Below are 24,013 nucleotides of genomic sequence, written 5' to 3'. Positions count from 1 at the left end.
TACAAGGATACAGTGCAGCCCTGCGTTTCCCCCTGCGCTGGCTCTAATTTTAGCTGCCTAGCGCCAATGCAAGCACATTTGCACAATAGTGCAAGAGTGCCTGCTTTGTGCAATAAGATTGTTTATGTGCAGGAAGGTGTCCATTTCAGATTGTTTATGTGCATAAAGGGACACCTTCCTGCACAGAACAATCTGAAATGGCATTTTGAAACTTCTATGTGTGCTGGTTAATGCAGCACACATAGAAGTTGCTAAATGTATTTTTTTTATTGATTGTTTATGTGCAGGAAGGGCCACCATCCTGCACATAAACAATCAATAGCCGTTTACTGTTTCTATGTGTGCTGCACAACGCAGCACACATAGAAACATCAAAAACTAGGAGAAATTAAACATTTCTCCTCATTGCACCTGTTTAAGACCAGGTTTTCCCTGGTCCCAATTTTGGCGCTGCCCCAAATTTATGCTGCCCTTGTAAATATGGGGCAGCATCAAAATCAATGGGTGTTGCGGTGGAACGCCCACCACAGCACCCATTGGCCGCCATTTTCACACCAAGTATAACGTGAAAGGAGGCCTTATTTACAAGGTAGTGTTAAGCGACATTAAGTGGGTTAACGCTGCCTTGTAAATAAGACGAAGCCCATATCGCCACAGGAATGTCACTAAAAGTGACGTTCCTATGGCAATAGGGGCTTGGAAATATGCCCCTTAGTCCTCCTATGTCCTATAGACAAAAACATTTGTGTTGTCATATTGAAAGTTTACAATGAACAGGTACCTTGTTTAACTTCTAATATTGGCGGAGCCAGTTGTGAGAAACACAAATTTTAATGAAAATGGTCCTGGAAACTATAGCAACACACCCACCCCCCCCACACCTCCTCCCCACCATCTATTGTGGAAAAAAAAAAGTGACAGCACTTAGGAGGTAGGGAGAAAGGAACGTTCATGCTCTCACCACAAGAATTCAACATTTCTGGTAACACTTTTAATCTGTGATAAAATGCTTCTATCTCAGCCATTCGTTGTGGAGTCCCGTAGTGAAGGTCCTAGTCTCCCACTTTAAGTACCCAGAACTATGGGGCATGGCTAAGTAAGCCACGATGGCGGTTGTGTCTCGCTGAGGCTCCGCGATCGGGCCGGCATCCTACCCGGTTCCCGAGATCACCTAGAGCCTTCCACGCCATAATCTGCAGTCGGAACTCACCCGGTACCCGGACCAGCCATGGTGTTCCAGAAAATCGCAGCCCAGCCGGAGAAAAGCCTGATAACGCTGGATGCGGGCACCGAGCTGTAAGATGGCGCCCGCGATTTCCTGTTAGCGCGCCTGCAGAGCCAGAAGGACATCAGGAGTTCGGCGCCTGCCAGCTACCACAACCCACGGAGTTTGGGGGACCGGTGGGGCCCTCTGCCAGGACGTGCTCTTGTGGCAGCTCCAACTTCCTGGTGAAAGGAGATCTTGGACAGGCGCGCAACCCGCCATTTTGATTGGAGCAGGCCGCTGCCTTCCCGGGCATCGTCCCGCTCCGGCGATCCACAGTGCGGCGACCCAGGGCGGGGGAGCGCCTACCCACAGGTGCCTAAGAGCTGGGGGCCCACCTGTGACCATCGGGCGGGGGGGCGCACTCCTATGATCAGCCCGCCTGACCCTAAGATGGCGCCCGAGGATTGCCAGGGGTGAAGAGACAGACACTGCAGCCCCCAGGGAGTGCCTGCATGAGCGACAATCGGAGGTGAGCCGCGCTCCCCCGCCCCTCCCTGGAGAGCTCCTTTGGGCGGGCATCCCCGTCAGGTCACTGCTACTGTGCTTCAAACCTCATGGCGAAGAGGGGATTGCCTGACCTTAACATGGAGGTTCAATAGCTTCCCCTACTCCTACATCGGACAGGTCAAACTTGATATTGGGGGCACAAGACCCGGCCCGTGTGCTACCTGCAACTCGCGCACTACTTGCCTCCCCACCCAAGACACGGTACTTTGAGAGGCCGGAGTTCAACGGCGGACATACCCTGGGCAGTGCGTTGACGCCCCGCTCTCCTGCCTGGATGCCTACAAGACAGGCTGGTGAGAACCGACCGCCACCAGGATCTGCCCCGAGACCGATGCTTGCAAAGTTCCTGCACTTCCGCGACAGGGATGCAGTGCTACGGGCGGCCCGATTAGCAAGCCCCTTGCAAATAGAAAACAAGCAAATAATGTTTTTTCCAGACTACGCACGCGCCATACAACAACAGAGGTCCTCCTTCCTGGATGTGAAAAGGCGGCTACGAGTGAACAATGTTCAATATTCCTTGCTTTATCCGGCTCGCCTCAAGGTTCTACACAAGGGCTCTGCCATCTTCTTTACCACCGCCGAAGACACACATGATTGGGCAGATCAGCACTACCCACTACAGTCCAGCGCAGAGACCCTGCGCAACTCCAGTCCCAAACCATCACGACCCAGAAGACGCGGCCCGAAGCGACCCCGCAGCGGCACCGCTAGAAGGACCGGGTCCTCCCACCAAAAATCTCCAGAGGCACTGCAGGCAGTGATCGACTTGCAAACACCGCCCCTAATGCAGAACATTGATCGACCCCTACACATATTCACGTCGGAGGGAGAAAACGACAGCGACGGAACATTGTCCGGCGGGGACTCCATCACGCCCCCCCCCTGGTCACCCCACAGACGGCTGATGCTATTCTAGATGGACAACTAGGCGCTTCTTCGATGTGAGAAGATCTCACGGATGTTACCATGGGTGCCCGGTCCAAACTGGAATCCCCTTGCACCACATATGCAATACCACTACAGTATGATGGTTCTAGTGTGACATCCACTGATCCTCCAAAGGCCCAATCAGCGGGAAGCATCACGCACACACACACTGCCACCCCACAGTTTCTTGTCACACCTTTCCCCTCATAGGGATTTAGTTTGGACGTATCGCTACCAACGATGGGTCCTAAGTATTGGGACTGTTTCCCGACCCCAGTAACGCCAGTTCAGAACTTGGTTCACTTCTGTCCCGCTCCTCTCATAGCATGGTACAAGTCAGGGTACGTAACACACATTAGAAAGCACTATGGTGGGTCATATGGGTGCCTCCCCCGGCAGAAGGGCTACTGGGTCGGGGGCCTCCATAGATGCATGCCCCCCTGCGGGCCATAACGTCGACACATGATAATGGCAGCACAACAGTTGGACATTAGTATCCTCACGGTCAATGTCAGGGGCCTACATACACCGAGGAAGCACTACACCATATACTCATACATAAAACGACATAACGCCAGGATCGCATTCCTCCAGGAGTCGCACCTTACTAGCACTGAAGGAGGCAAACTACAAGCTAAATGGTGCGGCACAGTCTATGCCACAACTTGTTCGGCATATGCACGCGGTGCCCTAATCTGGGTTAGGCCAGGGACTCCATTCCAGGAACTTAGACGAGTGGCGGACAAAGAAGGCAGATACGCCTTACTAGAGAGACTCCTAGATGGCCAAGCAGTTCTCTTAGGTAGCATTTACACTCCAACCATAGAGCAGGACACATTTTTGGACCATCTCACGGGGATCCTAGCTCAATTCACTGCCGTCCTCTGGATTCTAAGCGGGGATTACAATTGCACACTGGACCTTGCCCTGGACCGATCCCACCCCTCACCCTTGCACTCCCCTGCGCCCAAGCAAACTGAGAAATTTCGGGCCTGGACCACACACTGGGCACTCACAGATGCATGGCGACTCAATCACCCACATACCCAAATTTATTCCTTTCACTCCATCCCACATAACCTACGGGTACGTCTAGACAGATTCCTCTGCTCTGCGCCGATTCTCCCCAAGATTTTGTCCACGGACTATATGGGCAGCATCGTATCGGACCATGATGCAGATATACTACGGTTAAGCTGAAGACCCCGCACCTCCCTGTCCCCACCTAGCGCCTACCCCGAGACTGCCTAACAGATCAGGTCTTTAAACATGACCAAGTGCAAAGCATCCAAGACTTCTTTACCCACAATGCAGGCACGGCTTCATAAGTATTAGTAGAATGGGACGCGTTTAAAGTAGTGGTAGAATGTATCAAGCAAATAACAAGGGTTCGACGGACATTAGAGCAGGCACTCATAAAAGCTGAACAGCACCTCGCCACGACCACTAAACAAGACGACCTATCCGAGGAACGGGTGACACTTATGGCCAAGGCCAAAACAGCTTACCAAGCGGCCTGTGGTGACCTTCGTAGGTATAATTTCAGAGCTTATGCCTCCCGGATGCATAAAGAGAGAGATAAAAGAGGCACGATGCTAGCATGGTTGGCACGGCAGGACTCAGACATAAAGCCTATCACTGAAATTATTAACCCTGGAGGCACCCTTGTGCACTCCCAGGATGAGATCCTTGTGGCGTTCCAACAATATTACGAGAAGGCATATAGCAATCCAACCCCAACCGCACAGACTCTAATAGACCATTTCCTCGATCCTCTAACGCTGCCTACAATCACGAAGACAGATAGGCTGGCATTAGACACAGCGATAGTGTCCACTGACATTACCCAGGCGCTGCATGCCCTGGCCCGTAAGAAGGCACCAGGATTGGACGGACTCCTACTGGAGTATTACACGACCTTTTCCCCCCTATTAGTCCCGTGGTTAACACTGATGTTCGCGACGGCGCTCGAACAAGGGGAACTACCCAAATCCCTTAGGGAATCTATAATTGTTACATCGAGACCCACAACTTATGGCATCGTATCGTCCCATCACACTCCTCTCCACCGACTGTAAAATCACCGGGAGGATATTGGCAGACAGATGTATACAAATAATATGCCCCCTGATTCACCCGGACCAATGCGGGTTCGTCCCCGGTAGAAACACATCCCAGAACATACGTCGCATCTTCCACATTCAGGATCAGGTGAGAGACACGCACCCCCGGTCAGCCTTTCTCATCCTAGACCTTGAGAAGGCTTTTGATACCCTCACCAGGCAGTATCTATTCTCCGTCTTACATCGTATAAATATCGGCCCCATCCTTCTGGCATACACGCGACTTCTATATACCAAACTCACTACACGGGTCCGAATAGGGAGATGCATTTCCACGGAATTTGAGGTACGAAAGGGCACGTGGCAAGGCTGCCCCCCCTTGCCCCTCCTTTTCGCCTTTGCGGTCGAACCACTGGCCATACGACTACGACAGGAGAGCATACACTGGGGCATCCCTATCGCGGACACCATACATAGCATCTTCATGCACGCCAACGATCTTTTAATATATGTATGGGACATTACAGATGACCTGACACCTATATGGGCGACACTCACTGAATTTGCGGAGGCCTCCGGACTAAAAGTAAACTGGGACAAATCCACGGTATACCCCTTCCATCCGAATTCGCCCCTTCGCGACATATGGATGGAAACTCAGAGGGTATCCTGGAGTACGGAAGCTCCCCGTTACCTCGGGATCCGCCTCTACCATTCCCCGGCCGATATCTTTGAGGGCAACCACTGTAGGACACTTGCTTGCATTAGATCAGCAGTCGGATTCTGGAACAGACTCCCGCTGGCCCCGATTGGCCGAGTGGCTTTGGCTAAAATGATAATGCTCCCCCGGCTATTATACCACTTCACAAACCTACTGGTGATCCCACCCAGAACCTTCTTCCGTGACCTCAACTCCCTTCTTGGCACCTTAATCTGGGGGTCGGGTAGACATAGAATAGCACTGAAGACACTGCAGTTACCTGCAACCCAGGGAGGCCGAGGAGCCCCATCCTTCGAATCCCATTTTTTAGCGGTACAACTTCAATGGCTATCTTACTGGACGGCGGGCGACACACAAACGAGACACACACCCCGACAGGTAGTGTTTCCACCCCAGAACTTACTCGCCTATTCCTCCCCGGTACCAAGCCACGGCGCACTTACCCCCTACAAGTAACGGTGGCACGCCAATGCATGATGCGAGTTCACCGCATGTCACCAGGGATGTCCCCATACTCCCCACTGTTCCCACTTGTTGGCTGGCCTAGGCACGAAACCTACTATACAGCCAACATGCTAATGACACGGACGGACTGCGGGATCATCGACATGGAGTCCCTCTTTGAAGACGGGCAGATCAAATCATTCCAACGCCTCATGGACGAGTACGATCTCCCCCCCGGGCCAGTTCCTACAGTATCACCAACTCCTCGAGTGCTTCCGCCCACATCGCAACCTCTTAGACGGGGAACCGAACACACACCCGGTCATACATACCATTCTACACATGGGAGTTGGACAACATTGGTCACTTGGCTTTATAAAGCACTCCGAGAACTCGCAAACACACCCCTAACGACTTTACGCACCACCTGGGAGGATGAAATTGGACATCCATTGCATGAGAAGGAATGGGCCAGAGCCCTTAAATTCCCGGAAAAGGTATCCAGAAATGCCCGCTTTAAAAACATACAATTTTATATACTCCACAGGGCGTACCTGACACAGACACGCTTGCAAAAATTCTACCCCGACACAAGTTCCTCTGCCCCAGATGCCATTCCCCAGAAGCACACTTTCAGCACATGTTCTGGAGCTGTCCTACACTTTGGTCCTTGTGGCAAACTATCCATGACACTCTGAGAGACTTCACAGGACTCACACTCCTGAACACTTGGGAGGCTAGCGCGTGAGGCATATTTAGGATACAGAAACACCTTAAAGCGCACAAGCGTTTCATTTCACTAGCAATTTTATTAGCCAAAAGGAGTATAGCCATGCACTGGCGATGCCCCACGGGCCCCCCATTAGCGGCGTGGGTGGGAGCTGTATATAAATGGGCGGCGGCAGAGGAGGTTGGCACTGCGCGAGGAAGAGGTCAAAGGGATACGTAAACACCCCATCTCCATGGAGTGGGCCCTACTGCTACACCGCTTCAAACAATCAACGCGCAGCGAAGAGCCGGATGCCCGCCCGCCCAGCCCCACTGTCCCTCAACCACTACCGTAAGTCATGACTACAGAAATTAGACCCCCACCGTTGGCACGCTCGTGATGTTGACAGTTGCACCCCTCATCCTATCATACTAGGCGATCGAGCTTTGCTACTGGGCCAACAATACCCTTCCCCACGCGGCACTGGTATGCCGCTGTACAGCTTGGCGAGACACACACCACCCAGACCCGCACCCTATACCCATACTTCGTAAAACCATGCACCTATCCCCAGTGTTTACGCCCCGATTACAAGTATCACCTTTGACACAAGACCTACTGATCCACTTCACACATCACCGATGACATAATGGACTTATGCAAATGCAGTATATTACTTGCTTGTATGTCTTGTTTCATAACTTGTCATGCTCAAATTATAAAATGCTAATAAAAATAAGTTAAAAAAAAAAAAGGACCCAGAACTATTGAGTTCATATGAGGCGTCTTCTTTTAGAAGCCCCTTCTGGTTGGTGAGGGCTTGTGTTTCTGACAGAAGATACTGCTTATGACTTTAATAGGTCAGGGTGCATACGGTGGGCTACTAGGGCATTCACTAGAGTAATGCACATCGAATGGTTGAGATACATATACCTAGGGAAGGTGTATGCTTGACCAGAATTCCTCTCTTCATCCTCCATTTTTTGTATAACGATTCTTTAATCAAATCATTACTTATTTTAATTGCCTCAGGCTACATCTCGTAACCACGTATGTTGACATCCCTTAATGATTTCATATTCCGCATTAAGAGTACAAGATTGGAAAAAGCATGCAAAATCCCGAAAGTACATTTCCTTAAACTACGCCGATTTTAGTGGTTGATATCATAGTGCAAAATCATGCTCCGAATTCATGAGGAAAATACACAACAGAGTTTGTTCCCCTGCTATGCTTATTCGTCTGCAAATAATGAATACATGCTTTCATTTCTGTGAAAAGCTGTTCATTTTTCCTTGTAAAAACATTAATATAAAGGTTTAAAAATACAGTTTGTGCTCCGTCAACTGATAGCAAAGGCCAGTTTAATGTGATTCCCTTACTGTCGAAATCTAAAGAGACTCAAATGCTGTGACATCGATATGGAGCAAATCATGGCCCTGGTATACATCCCAGCAAATACTACCTGGGGCACAAATAACACGACAGAAGCGGGATATCACACATGGGAGGAGCTAATACAGAATTTACTTATTGCATTTCCTATTCGTCCACTGAACAACTTAAATCAGCAACAAAAACTTGCCTCCTCAGGCCCACAAAGTCAGATATGGTACACGAACCAGCTCCGTGAAATAAAAAAACACATCACAGAGAAGTAAGAAATGCAAGAAAGGCACTGCGCTTGACAAATCATCATTCTGGCAGCTAAAAAAACTTGCAGGAGCCTCTTTGATTGGCACGCAAGTTCAGTGCCTGCTGTACTGTCACAATTGAAGTGCGATATAGGCACGCACTGGCTAGTCAAACACTTGGCATTTTATTATTAGGACGGCACTGAATGCGGATGCCTCCTTGGGTACAGGAGGGACCACATACGCTACGGCCATTATTCCTGGAAATGCGTGTGCTCAGCTAATCTGCGACTCATAGTTGAGGCTCCGCAGATGTGCCATTCCTCCAATTGCACTTTTTTTCATTTATGTCTCGTATATGTCACTATGATATGCGTAGCCCAATGAAAGGCTGTAGGGACACTATTATATGCCCCACTTGTAACTCTGACACCTTTTTTCTGCTTTCTGTCATCTCTCTCCTAGGTGACGTCTAGGAGCGACCATAACTAATTAGTTATTTGCAGCTAGACTGTAGGGTACACTATTCCCTGGCACGCCCTGACAGCTCCTGAGGGTATTAACCCTTTCAGCTCTGTCACTCTTCATGTACACAACACTTCACCCTGCTTTTTAGGTCCTGAAGAAGCACCACAAATCTTTGAGACCATACAGGCACGAAACATGTCGACCTCTTCCAGATTGTAGTTACCTGGGGCTCATTAAGCCGTTTGAGGTAACCCTTAAGCTATGGGTTTTTACTCTGTCAAGGGTACTGATAAAAGCTCTTAAACAGGATAAGTTGGAAGAGCAGGTTTATTAATACAGCCATCAACAGCAGAGGATCAGCAACTGATCACAACCTTTGGAATATAACATTCTATCAGTACCAACCATTGAAAAGTAATCATTCCATGGTGATGTAATTACAATCCATTTCTTAAAGTGACAGTAAACATAACACATCCCCTAAACACAATGAAAGATAATAAAGAAACTGAAGAAAGAATAGGGAACAGTACGGAATGACAATAGACTTAATAATACATGTAATAATCCCTGAATTTCCTAGGAAGCTGTGAAGTTCTACCACGAATGTTAGATTGTTCACCACTAGGAGAAACATCACTGGAATTGTCAGGAAGCCTGGAATCCTTATTAAAATGACTCCTGAAATCATTGCACTTTGCTAATTTAGACATATTCCAAGTGCAACCATTATCCAGAGTGACAACATTTTTTTTTATAGCAATAATGGTGAAAGGACCGCTGAAATTGGAAACACCTTTGTGACCAAATTTCGGTTTCTTCACCAGAACACTGTCACCCACATTCCATTTTTTAAACTTTACATCCATCTTGTCATCATAACGTTGTTTATATTTTTGTTGATACTTCCCCAAAACATTTCTTCTTTTCACCTCCTTCTCAACACTATCACCACAGATCCTCTCCGGAAGCCAAGCTGGGTTACGTTTGGAACTCGTCAATACACCCCTCAAAGCTTCAAAAGGAGACCTCTGCATGACAGCATTTGGAGCCGTGCGATGAGCCCACCATGTCTCTCTTAACACCTCGCTAAAAGAAACCTTAGATTCTAGGGCTCTCTGTGCACAACTCTTTACAACTCTATTCATTCGCTCCGTGAGACCATTAGCTTGTGGAGAATAAAGAGCTGTTTTCTGGTGAATGATTCCAAGACTTCTGAGAAAACTGTCCATCTCATTGGAGGTAAACTGCACCCCATTATTAGTGAGTAAGTACTTGGGCACACCTTCTGAAACAAACACATCCCTTAAAAACTCAATTACAGTTCTAGAATTTACAATCCCCATACATTTTGAAACCACCCACTTAGAGGTGTAATCCACCAACAATACAACATATCTCTCATGTGAAGGCATAAGCTCAAAAGGGCCTGCAATATCCAATCCCAACTTAGTCCATACTGCAACAGGAACCTCAACAGGAGAAAGTGGAGTCTGACTAGTGGTGCGTGATTTGTCATTGACAGCACACAAATGACAATCTTTCACAACTGTTTCAACCATGCGATCCATTCCAGGCCACCAGTATCGTTCTCTAATCCGAGCTTTAGTGAGATTCCTTCCCAAATGCCCCTCATGAGCCAAATTAACAACTCTCTCTCTCAAACCACCCGGAGGCACTACCCTGTCACCTCTCATCAAATTATCCAGGAAAAAGTTAAATCATTTCTCACCGTCCAATAAGGCTTCAACTCACACCCAAGTACATCATAATTTGGCACCCATTCCTAATAACATTCTCTAATGATTGAAAAGTGACGTCGTCTTTAACACACTGCAACCATTCTTCCTTGGATATAGTGGACTCCAAAACCCAATTATTACATACTCCGACTCCATCTGCAACACAATCTCTTTCAATTGGAAGACGTGATAAACAATCCGCAGGCTTATTGTTTTGTCCTGGAATATATTGTACAAGAAAATTAAATTCTTGCAACCCTTCACTCCACCTTTTCAACCTGGGTGTCATATGGTCACTCTGATGGCAAGAAAAGATTTGAACAAGAGGACGATGGTCAGATTTGACAACAAATGGAATGCCCCACAAATAAAATTTGAAATGATGTATCGCACGGCTCCTAATGCTGTCATGCAGAGGTCTCCTTTTGAAGCTTTGAGGGGTAGATTGACGAGTTCCAAACTTAACCCAGCTTGGCTTCCGGAGAGAATCTGTGGTGATAGTGTTGAGAAGGAGGTGAAAAGAAGAAATGTTTTGAAATGGACGTGCTGTCGTGCACATCGACGTTGTAATAAGGTCCAAAAAGAACAGTTTTGCAAGAAAATGTTTATCGATGCGCTGCCGTGCGCATCGGCGTTTGACGTTGTAATAAGCTCCAAAATCAATTTTGCAAGGAAATATTTATCGATGCGGTGCCGTGCGCATCGGCGTTTGAATTGTTTATCGTAGTCATGGGAATACAAATCCAAAATGCCCGCTCTAGCGTGATGACGCGGGACGCTCTAGCGTGATGACGCATGGACGCCCTAGCGTGATGATGCGGGACATGTCATACATGCTGTTGAACATCGGTCCGAATCCTTGAGTTCTCAGCATCGCATTACGTCAGGATAAGGAACGAAAATGTCGGAGAACGTGCAGAAGGGCGCGCAGGATGCACGCGATGCCCCACTTCAAATCACAACAATGCGCAGGGAAGCAACTGCAATCCCCGAACAGGTGAATCAGATAAATAAAAGTTACCTGTTTTTTCCGAAATGTCTCTTCAAGTAAACACGGTACATCCAAGGTCATTGTTAAGATAAGTATATGATGGCAGATCAACAGTTGGTTGATTCTTAATCTTGTGAAATGCCAGATTCTTCACATGGATATTGTCAAACAGAATAAGTTCATTAATCCATGAAAAGATCAGAAATCCAAATAATACATCTTGAGTGCAGTAATAAATCCAAGTAATCCGTAAGGTATCCAAGCACAGTAGATAATCCAAACTGAATCCAAAATTCAAATTTGTTCAAACCAAGTCCAATCTAAAAAAAAATTCTAATTGTAGGGGAGTTGATGGTTGTAGATGCTTGTCCCCAATCAAGCCTTGACCCTCGTCGCCAGTGATAAAAGCTCTTAAACAGGATAAGTTGGAAGAGCAGGTTTATTAATACAAACATAAACAGCAGAGGATCAGCAACTGATCACAGCCTTTGGAATATAACATTCTATCAGTACCAACCATTAAAATGTAATCATTCCATGGTGATGTAATTACAATCCATTTCTTAAAGTGACAGTAAACATAACAGGTACCCACTCATTAAAAATTATATTTCAGTTTCAAACTCACGTTGCACGCACCACATCCTCATCCAAGAGGACCCACTCCACACACCTGCATGCACCTATGGGACCCATAGGGCATTGAAGCGCCTGACCGATGAGGAGCAAAACGCCCGATGATGAAGCATGACATCCTTCGGGGTGTGTGAGGTCATCAAGAGACAAATGTGTTCTGCCCTCTCACAAGTGGGTCCTAACAAACCTAGGATTACTTTCATCGCCCTCTCTGATTTCCGTGATATGTCTTCTCCGCCCCTTTTCCTCTCTCTCCCCCTTTGTATCGAGTGGGTGACTAATTGCACCCCCGACTGGAACAGTGTCCCTCTTTTTGATTTACACGGTTCACGTTAGGAGCACAGGCACTGGACCTAAACTGGCTTCTGGTCCCCCCCTCTTTGCATTGATACAGCTAAAATAAAACTATAATATAGAAAGATGGCAAGTAAAAAAGAACTATCAGGTAGGAATATGGAAGAAGCTCTTACAGTACAGTAAGCAACCTATTAGTAATCTATTTTAGGGTGCGGTAAACAAGCTGGTCATGGGATAAAATCGTCATCACAATTCAGGGATGTCTGAGGATGCCTGGATGTCCCATATTCTTGCCATGTACTCACCCCTAGACAGTGAAATCATCAGCTGGGAAATTATGAATATAAGTAATATGGGGATTCCAAATGCCAACCCACATCAACCAAGTTCAGCAAACATTAGTAAATACCGACAACACACAGAAGGCCTTAACCGACTTAACAAGGTTTTATTAAGCTTATCAACTTTAAACATCATTAACAGATATAAAGCAGTGGGTGTAGATATTAAAAAAATTGAAGACTGAGGGCGCACTGGGCCCTAACGGCTTTCGAATGCATTGTTCAAGCAAGTAGTCAACTTCTGGGCCAGGTATTTAAAACCTCCCTTAAACAGGATTTACAGCTCCAATGCCATTCCGCCATCATGGGAGAGGAACATACTTAACTCAATATTCAAGAGTAGTAGCCAATCATCTCCACTGAATTATAAGGGAATACCCTTAATAGGTATTGAAAGTAAATTGTGTGTCTGTTGTATGCTCCAAGAACTCCAGGCATGGGCCGATGAGGACCAGTTTATACCAAAAACTTAAACAGGATTTAAGGGGGGGCATGGGGACAATAACAGACTTGTCAGTACTCACCATCTTGGTCGAAAAGGCAATACCACAAAGGGGCCGACTATTTACATGCTTTCAAACAGCACTTTGCCAGGATGTGGGCCAAAGCATGCACCTGAACTTTCGCATACAACCAACAGCAAAGGAAGCTATGCTGCCCATCACATCAATATCTGCTTACAGTACTGGCAGCACAGCTTCTACTGATGGTATCATATGGCCTGGAAATTACCCATGGAAAACAGGAGGTCTTATTAAACCATCTGCAAACAAATGTTTAGAGATCCCTCTTTCGCATGCCAAGGTCGGTCTCCCAAGCCCAAATACAGCTGGAATTTGACCTAATGAACCAAGAACTGCAAAAAATGAACACATTCATAAAGTTATGTTGGAATCCTCTTGCCTCTGAAAAAGGCTCTCTGCACACCTTGTGCTGACAGGGAACACAGTCTCAGACGAGCACAAATCTAAACAAGTAGTTGTTGTTATCAATATCAATCATCACTCTAGGTCAAAAAAAGGAAGTCTGGGCCTATTCTATGGAAAGAATATCCTTTATTCAGGTAAGTAGCATCTCCACCAAAGCTGCAGGATAAAACACATTAACAGCTAAATGTCACGCATAGACTGTTCTCTCCTCATATCAACATTTGAAGCCCCAAGCTTACTTAACAACTCATTTCTCACCTACGTTAAAGCACCAGTTTGAGTTGTTTCATCGTGGGCTGTTTGAAATAAAAGACCTCATCCATTCCTGGAACAGCCGGGCAACAATTTTAAGCTGCTGTCTATGTGGGTAGAAACACGAGTCACTAACTCAAATCTTATGCGCATGTCCAACACTCTTAGAACACTGAAGAAAGTTACTTAGATCCGCTCAAAAAGTGCGCACTTGTAGGCAAGCCCTAATCGGTTGGCTCAGTACACACACCATCGCCCTGGCCTGTCAAGGGACTAAATATCTGTACCTGGTACAAAAAGTGCTTAGTGACTTGCTGTATTAAGAGGCATAAGAAAGCATCATATTAAAGGCCAACGCCCAAGATCGCTAGAGACTGCCCAAGCGCTTTTTCACTTCAATTAATATACGAGGAACTCAGTCATGCAGATTTGAATGCTAAATATGTACAAGATATAAGCTTATGGAATTGCAATATTGGTACATATAAATTGATACGCACAAATCTCACTCCTGAATGCATAAGTCAAGGTCCTAGGGAGAGAAGCTCTAAATGGGTTGTCTGAAAGGGCAGCAGACAATAACATCTCAAGTAATGTCCAACACGGATTTAGGACGGATAGGTCAACTGACGAGCAATACCTCAACCTGGATTTAATCATCAATAAACATATGCTGGCTTGGGCAGAATTGTTACATCTCACATTCATTGACCTGACATCTGTCTTTGAAAAGGTGAATCGAAGTAGACTGTGGACCCTGCTTAGCAAGCTGGGGTTTGATCCTGGTATGGTGGCATACTTGCTGATCTGCACTCAACAACTTCAGCCTCGATACGCTTCCATAGCAGCATGAACTCGACCTTTTGCAACAAGTTGCAGATGTTGCCAGGGATGCATATTGGCACACTTTGCATTCATGCTTTATGTTAATGGGCTAGAATATCCACTTCTTTCGGTGTTGTCCGATTGTCCCAAAATCAAGGATAGATATATTCCCGTCCATGCCAAAAACCATGGATAGATGCATGGGACGCCTTCCCCATGCACAGTAACACAAGGCCGTGACTTGTGCTGCCTTGCATTACTTCAGATTTACTATGTCATGCAGAAGCACACAAGGTGGCCTGCACAGCATAATACATTTAAGATTTGTGTTACCTTGCATCACCTTGGTGATTCAAGGCCAGTGCAAGTCCTTGATAAATCTGGACCCAGATATCAAACAGAACCACACACACACGATCTTAGAAAGGAACATTAGTATTAAACCACAGGGGATACACATACAGCAAAGGAAGTACAGGAAGTGAAAGAGAAAACTGTAAATGTACACTATATTATTCTAATGCATGTTATTAGAGGGCAACTACAAAAACGGAAATTGTTGAAAATGTTATAGAGCACAATTGTCACCCCAACATAACAGATATCAAAGAAAGAAATGTACTTTAAGAACTCAGAGAAGTTAGTACCAGCTCACAAGAGCCTAAGGGCACATTTAAACACATACAGGGCCTTATTACGGGTTTGGCGGTCCATGTACCGCTGTCTCGTGGTCCAAGGCGGTAAGCCATCCACCACATTATGAGTTGAGCAGGTTGGCTTTGCGAAGGCTGCGGCTGTCGCAGATGTCAGGGAAAGGCAGACTCTATTGGACGGTATAGAGGCGCAACAACACCGTCTGTATTATGAGTTGACTTCCCAACGATCCGACCACGGTGGTCGGACTGTGCCTAATTGTCATCAGAACAGAAGGATTTGGGGTGCATACTCACGCCTTTCCAGTTCTTCCCAGCAGATTTTGACACAGATCCCTTTCTCCAGGTCCCTCCTACACAAGAGCATCTTCACCCAGAGGAATACAACCCAGTCTTCGGTAAAATACAGGTAAATGCTTCGATACCATGTACTCATTACCAGGACTGCCCATATATGGGTCAGACTCTGGCAATGGGTAGCTGGTATTTTTACACATATATCAAGCATATGTATGCATTCGCCACATATACAGTCGGAATGAACGCATAGACATCAACATATATGGAAATACATTGCCCATTGCAGTAAGACTGCAGCAGACACTGCTACAGTGCTGGCCCCTCGGGAAACTCGTAATACATCGGTTGGAAGGGCAAAGGCCCAGCGGTCTCCTAGTGGTCGCAGAGACGTGGTCCTTTGGCGGTTGTTCTCCCAAACTCGTAATAAGGCCTATATGCTTAAGTGTTCTGATTACAGACCAGCTGTATGCACTTCCTAATTTAAAAAGATTCATAGAGTGAACTAGGAAGGCAAGCACAGAAATACCTACAGATCCAAAATATTTGGGTATATAAACATGCCCAAAACAACAAACTTGAACACACATAAATGCTACTTTCCTTTTATATGACAAATGAGAGAAGAATAACTATATATGTCAATAGCAATAACCTACTGAAAGTTACCCCGAGTAACACGTGGATAATGGATGGTACGTTCAACTTATGCTTGCCACTATTCACACAAAACTACCCAGTCCATGGAGAATACCAAAACACCAATACCCATTCTATGAGCTTTCACCAAACAAAGTGAAACTTACCCAGAATTATTAATTGAAATCAAATCCAAATCCAATATACAATTGCCAGGATTATCGCTACGGCGAGAAAGATGAGGACTGCTGCCTGGGGACCCCACAGTACATAGGTATGTGGTTTTAAATGTATTTTTACTTAATGTTTACTTACTTGTAATAGTGGGCGTGGAGGCAGGGGCTGTCCAACTCCACTCCGCCCGCCGAGTGTTTTTTTTTGTCCTCATTTTGCCAAATTTCTTGCTGGGTTATACTCTAGTCCCACTAGGTATCACAAGAGGAAACCAAACCGGAGACTAGAAGAGGAAAAAGAAGAGTAGCAGCCCCCAAGTATCCTAATGTTTCCACTCCTTCTCCTTTACAAACTGAGATTGCCCAAGGATGGATAGGAGATAACATGGCCAACAGCGTAGTTGGCTTAATCATAGGACTCGCGTTTCCTTCTCTCTCCACCTTACCAACGGAGCCCAGATTTTCTCTCTACTTCTTGGATCACATGCCATATCTGATTCACATGTATAAATAATATTCCTAAGACACTCAATAAAGGATGGAGGATTTTCAGATTTCGATAACCTACAGATCTCACACCTTGCCAACATGACTACATAAAACAAAAACGTTGATTCAACCGTTGTAATGTGCACTTCTTGATCTGAAGTTAATCCAAATAAAATTACACTGGGGCTTACTTTAATTTGTATCCCAATGGTTTCTCCCGAAAAGTCACATGCCGAGTTCCAAAAGTGTACTATTTTTTGACATGACAAACAGATGCACATCGCCTGCTGCTACAAGTGTGCACCTAGGACACATATAGGTATTACTAGTAATTTTGGAGAGCTTTGCAGGGGACCAATAAACTCTATAGGTAGTGAATAAGTGATGTTGTTTGAAGGGTACCAGTTTTACTACTTGTCGTAATAAAGTATAAGAGTTGCTAAACATTTGCATCAAATCCTCATTGTTAAAATCTTCACCCCGCAGTTTTAAAATTTCAGTCTCGTTCTTCACACTCATCTCCAAAAAGGCCTAGTACCAAAAAGATTTTTCTTTTTTCCACTGACTGATTCTCATCACTTGATCAAATTTGAATTCCTCCTCCTCTGCCCAGTCTTGTGTTAGTACAATAACACAATGCTTCCCAACTCATCAAATTTAAGCCGACCTTTAAGGTCTGCCCAATACCAAATACCCCTGATTTCAAGGGCTGACTTAGTTGATCCCTCAAACACTCTGGGGAACCTGGAGAGCCCCAAATTGGTGCCCATGATGAAAAATATGGGACTCTCAGAGTTTTCCGCACATACATCCACGTATGTAATGCAGACATCAAAATCTTGAGCCTCCCCTTCTTAAAAAACTTTTGGGTCTCCGTATTTGAAAAAGAAATGAGTTTGTCCATGTGGGACATTGGTTAGCAGTGCCTCAAAAAGTCAGCCCATGGTTGATTTGACAGTCCTGTCAGTGCCTTAAATTGAAAGGCATAGCAATAAGCAAGTACATCTGGTACTGCCAATCCTTCGTTTTCAAGCCTCTTACGCAACTTTTTCCAAGCTATCCTAGGGCCTTTTGATGCCCAAATAAAACTTCCTATTCTCCCCTGAAGTTTTGCTATATCGTTCTTCTGAAAAACTAACGGGATAGTATTAACAAGAAATGTCACCTTTGGGAGGATAATCATTTTTATAAGGTTTACCCTTTCACAAATATTCAATGGTAGGTTCGCCCATTTTGACAGTAGCCCAATTACTTCTTGACTAACTTTCCTCCAATTTTGTAATATCTTCTATTTCTGAGTTATTAACACCCCCAAACACCGTATTTGTTTTTTCACCCTGTGGTTTGCCAAACCCTGATTCCATTCCATATTCTCAGTTTTTCCTGTGTTCACTTTATACCCTGAAATATGACCAAACATCTCTGCCTTCCTCATCAGGTTAGGGATTGCGTCTTGGGGGTTTCTCGTATACAACATCAAATCATCTGCGTATAGTGCAAATTTAACTTCCAGATCATGTGATTTAAAAGCAGGGATAGCAGTTTCCGCCCTTCTCAAATTGGCTAGTGGCTCAATATATACATTAAAAAGAAGTGGGGACAGGGGACAACCCTGCCTTGTACCTCTAAAAATTTCAAACCAATCTGACACCCCCCCATTTATCAGCACCCTAGCCTTAGGACCGCAGTACAAATTTTGCACCACCCCTACCATATTCTGCGGAAAACCAAAACTTAACAAAGCCTCCCACAGGTAGGGCCAGTGTACCTGATGAAAAGCTTTGGCTGCATCCACAGCCACTATGGTCGAAGGTAAGTTCTGAGCCTCCGCAATATCAATAGCTCCCAACAGCTGGAATGTTAATTCATTTAGCTGCCTCCCAGGTATAAAACCTCTTTGATTAGGATGGATAATCTCATGTATTACCTGAGCCACCCGAGATTCTATGATTCCGGAAAAGATCTTATAGTCCGTATTTAATAGAGATATTGGTCTATATGAATCCACTTTCTATGGATCCTTATTTGGTTTTAAAATCAAGGTGACTGTAGCAGTTGACCAGGAGTTAGGGATCTTCTTCCCACTTATATAAATCTCAATAAATAAGACTTTTAAAGCAGGAATTACTGTGTCCATAATACAGAAAAAGACCTCAACTGGAAGACCATCTGTTCGAGCTGCCTTTCCCTTTACCATTTTCATACACTGGGCTCTTATCTCCTCCTCCTTAATCTCCCCTTCCAAAGCTTTCTGTTGCTCCATAGTTGACTGTGGGAGTATCGTCAATTCTAGCTACTCCTTTATGTCTTACCGGCTGGGTTGAATATCATCTCTATATAAATCTCTCATAAAGCTACAGGCCTCTTCACATATACATTCAATACCTCCCCAGATTCTCTACTAGTTAACTCCCGGATTGTATTCCTAGCCCTGTCTGCCTTCACCTTCCAGTCTAATAGTAAACCACAATTTTCTCCATAGGCGAAATGCTGGAGTTTACTCGCATTCCACCTATCGAGTCATTTTGTATCCATCTGTGCCTGGAACGCCACTTGTAACCCCTCCAGCTCTTTCCTAAGGCTTTCTCTCTATCTGAATCCTCCATGGACGCCTTCTGCAATTCCCCTTCTTTTTTCTTAATCTCTTTAATTCTATTCTAGCTATCCTGCTTCGCCACTCAACTTTTTACTACCATTATAGGTTTTAGGGCCTCCCTTAAGTATGCTTTAAAAGCATCCCATACTTTATGTCCTTCTGCTGAGCCCTTGTTAGCATAAAAGTAGTTTTCAGATTTTCCCCTCAAATCACCAACCAAATTCTCATCTAAAAGTATTGCCCTGTCTAGAGTCCACCTTCTATTCTCCTCTTTTTTGGTGGTACCTCAGTGATAATGCTACTGCAGAGTGATGTGACACTATTGCTGGGATATGGGTCACCTCTACTACTTCCCCACATTATTCCTGATCTAGTAGGAAGTAATCTATACGGGAGTGATTCCTATACTTCTTACTATAAAAGGTGAACTCCCTTATCTCCCTTTTCTTGATACTCCATATGTCGGTAAGATTAAATTCTTTCATCATGCTTTTTAGACTAGAAAACCTTTTCGGTGGGTTGGTATATTTAACTTTTGACGTCCTATCCAATCCTTTATTCAAAACTAAATTAAAATATCCTCCTATTATAATAGGGGCTGTCATCTCCAATAGACAGGTCTCCAATTTTTTCCAAGGCCTCTGGGTTATCATTATTTGGCCCATAGAATACTGCGCACACCAAAGGCCTAGCTTGAACTAGAAGAATTGCCACTAACCACCTACCCGAAAAATCTGATTCAAACTTAACTAATCTCATTCCAGTAGTACTCTTACTAATTATTCTGACCCCCCTAGTACTCCCTCACTGATCTGAGCATATGACCTCTTGCACCCATCTAAGTTTTCCAAAACATTGTTTACACTCAGTTCTTTCCAGGTGAGTCTCTTGTAGTTATATAATGTTGGCCTCACTGTCTTTTAAGGTTTCAATGACCCGCAACACTTTCCTTCTGGATCTCAACCCATTTATATTCCAAGTTAACAAATTAACTGCTTTTGTGTTATCCATACTCTATTTTTATAGGATCAATTCGTCCTATAAAGATCTTAAGTCCATCCCTTTGTCTCATTAAACCCAACTGATTCCCAAAACGTTTGAAAGCTGGCATGATGAGGACAATTTATTTTTTATTTTTCTCCCACTGCAATGCACACCCCTCTTCCAGCTCTCCCCCCAGGAAACCCCCTTTCTACATATTGGGCGATACAGTCCGCCCTTCGTGAGCCCCCTTTCCGAAAAGAGAGAGAGATGAAAGAAACTTAAACTTACAAAAAAAAAGAGAAAAAGTGAAACAGCCTATCTATACCACACAGTCATCTATTCTTAACCTTTTATAGAGCTCCTGTAGAGCTCATCCATCCATTTGCAATATGAAAGAATCCAATTCTTCTGGATCACTAATGTTGTGCATTTTATTCTGCCACCTTATTTTTAACATGGCTGGAAATTTTAGTTGGACCTGAGCTCCCTTGCTTTGTAACTTGTTCATTCTTGTGCCTAGTTCCCACTGCCTCTGGGCATCCTCTTACCTAGGTCTGATCTTATTTGATACGAGAAACCCTCATGTTTTAAGGAACCAGGGGTGTAGGAGACACAAAAGTTCAGGGGTGGGGGGGGACAGGGACAGCCTTGGGGACTTTTGATTGACCCTATAAAAATTGCCTGTGGTCCGTGAGCTGCAGATTCTGATACACGTATACAATCATACTTTTGAAGGAAAATAGAAAGGCAGGCATGTAATCACAGTGTGCACTTGGGTTTTATTGTCATTTACAACTTACCTACATTCTGCAAAGTAATTAAATTAAATGTGAAAAAACATGTTTCTGTTTATAAGGGTTCTGGGTGTTAAGGGTTTTAAAGAGGTTTTAGTGTTCAGATGTGGGTTAAGAAAGAGGATAGTAAGACAAGTAAAGTTGTTTTTAGCATTCTGACGTAGGTAAGGGTACTGGGTCGTAAGGGATTTTAGGGTTCAGTGTTGGGTAGTGATAAATGGTAGTAAGGGTATTTTAGGTTTCAATTGGCAGGTAGATGTAAAAGGAGGTGTTGGAAATGTGCCCTTTCTGCAGGGCACATTCCAATCTTCTTTTGGCCTTTGTACAGATCTCTATTTTTACTAGCTAAAGAACTCTGTGCACTTAACCCCTGATAACCATTGATAAAATGTGTATGCTCATTCTGCCAATATGGCAAAATAGGTACACTCCTGATTGGAATATTTACCTTATCTATAAGTCCCTAATATATGGTACCCACAGTCTATCTAGGGCCTGTAAGTTAAATGTCACCAGTGGGCTGCAGCACTCATTGTGATAACTACTATAGTGACAGAGTAAAGCATGCTTCCATGCTTGCCACTGAAGCCTGGTTTTGCTGTTTTAAACTACCAATTTGGCTTGTCAAACTAAACCCTTTTAGCAGGCCTAACCCGTCCTTTTAAATATGAATAAGTCACCCCTAAGGTAGGCCTTACTGCCCAAAGGGTGTGGTACATGGTATTTAAAAGTAGGATATGTAGAAGTTCAGTATTCCATATGCCCTTACAGTGAAAAATCATAAAAGCTATTTTCTCTGTAGCAAGGCTGGTTGCTTCCATTCATGAGGGATTACATCATAACCCCTTATAATGCTAATTTCAGATTGGTAAAAGCTACAGAAATATTTCAAGGACTCTTTTTAATAGTTAAACAAAATATAATTAAATGGTAAGGTTGAATATTTTCAAACTAGTATAAAAAAGGTACTTTTGAAAAAGTAAATTTTGCCTGCCAAAGCCTCTGGAGGCCTTTCTATGAGTATTCAACAGTCACCTGGCAGCTTGCTGGCTCCCCTGTGGTGAACAGTGTACTACTCCCAGGACAGGAACAATGATCATTGGGTATGGGGAAGTATGTTCCTCCACCTTGACAGGATTGTCTGGGGGCTGTGTTCAGTCCCGGGGTGCACTTCAAAAGGTTGGCCAAGCAAGAACCGTAATAAATCTTGTATCAGGGTCCTCCACTGTCACAGGCAGATGTAGCTCCCAACTGGGACTGCCTTTCTTTTGTCCTTCTAGTCAGCCAGGCACCTGAGAGCTTCCGCAGAAGTGGCCTAGAGAGACCACTGGGTTGGAGCTGTGAGAATTCTCTTTGACATTGGAGTTTCAAAGGTTGCTTGGATGTCACTTCCTGCTTGACAGGTCTGCTGGGGTTTAACATATAGCATTTAGGTGTGTACTACAAAGAAGGGAAACAGAATGCCAAAACTTGCTGTGGGTATTCATGGTCTGTCTGTTGAAGCCTCAGCTTTGATTTTACCAGACTTTGTTCTCTCTGTTGGATGGGGTACAGAATAAGAGAAACTGCCTAAAACTGGATTGTAGTGTTAGATGTAAGAGGACACTGGGTTTACCATAGTATATTCACTAAACACACCCCCAGACCTCAGAGCCCAAGTTTAGTGTGGCAGAAGACTTCAGCCATCTTGAAAATGCCCAACTGGCTAGGGTGAGCCCTGGGAACCTTACATCATTGGTTATGGCATCCCCTGGTATCATTCTCACCCACAAGCTTGAGCCTGGCATTAACATAAATTCTCCAGCAACCCACTTCAGAACACTCCTTGACCTGTGGAAAATCAGAAGAGCGTTGAACCTGCTGTCTGAGACCTGGGAAATGCCCTAAAGGAGAAAGAAGGGACCTGCTCACTCTTGTAACAAGACAAAGAAGTGGACTCCAAGGGTCATACAGCTAACCTCCTGTTCAAGCAACAGAGATACAGCTAGCTACAAGAGGCCTTACCTGCAACTGCCCAGCGGATCAGTGGCACCTCAACCTGGAATGGTCTCTGCCTGCCATCTTGTGCATCTTTAAGTGCCTTCCCTGGTGTCCTGGGAGGATTTCGAAGTGTACTCATGTGGTTGATTGTAACTTGAAATACTAAAGTCAGAAGATAAAATCTTTGACAGGACAAACCTCATTGATGCATCTAACCTGTGCTAATTCCGGGTCTGGTGGCTCAGTGGACTAATGCATCCTCCACAGGAGCCTGTTTTCAACCTCATGGTCACAGGTTCAAATCCTGGCGGGTCCACTCAGCCTTTCATCCATCTGAAGTTGATAGAATGAGTGCTATTGAGTTGGGCAACAATAAACATCTGTTATTCAGCGCCAAGATACCTCCGGTTGAACGTGCGCTTTGCAAATACTATTAAAACTTAAAAAATCATATCTTCAGTTCTCCTTATTGGGTTTTTGTCAAGTGGGTGTATTTTTGTTTATTACATTTTACTCTATTTTTCTAATTGTTGCATTTTTATTGGTTCGCATTTCAACTCTATTACTGTTTTAGTACTGCCTAAATACTTTACACATTGCCTCTAAGTTAAGCCCATCTGCTCTGTGCAATAGATACCAGTGGGCTACCTCA

The 24,013-nt window shown here is 44.8% G+C and overlaps 1 protein-coding gene across 1 annotated transcript in view; it reads right to left on the bottom strand.

Annotated features, from left to right (window-relative positions):
* The window catches only part of OTOG (otogelin), a 1,048,712-nt gene that overhangs the window by 525,625 nt on the left and 499,074 nt on the right, over positions 1-24,013 (bottom strand). The window lies entirely within an intron of this gene.

The sequence above is a fragment of the Lissotriton helveticus genome, chromosome 3_1 (assembly GCF_964261635.1).
Source record: "Lissotriton helveticus chromosome 3_1, aLisHel1.1, whole genome shotgun sequence".
Lineage (NCBI taxonomy): Eukaryota > Metazoa > Chordata > Amphibia > Caudata > Salamandridae > Lissotriton > Lissotriton helveticus.
The sequence above is the reverse complement of the archived record's forward strand: the minus strand, read 5'-3'. Positions and strand labels throughout refer to the sequence as shown.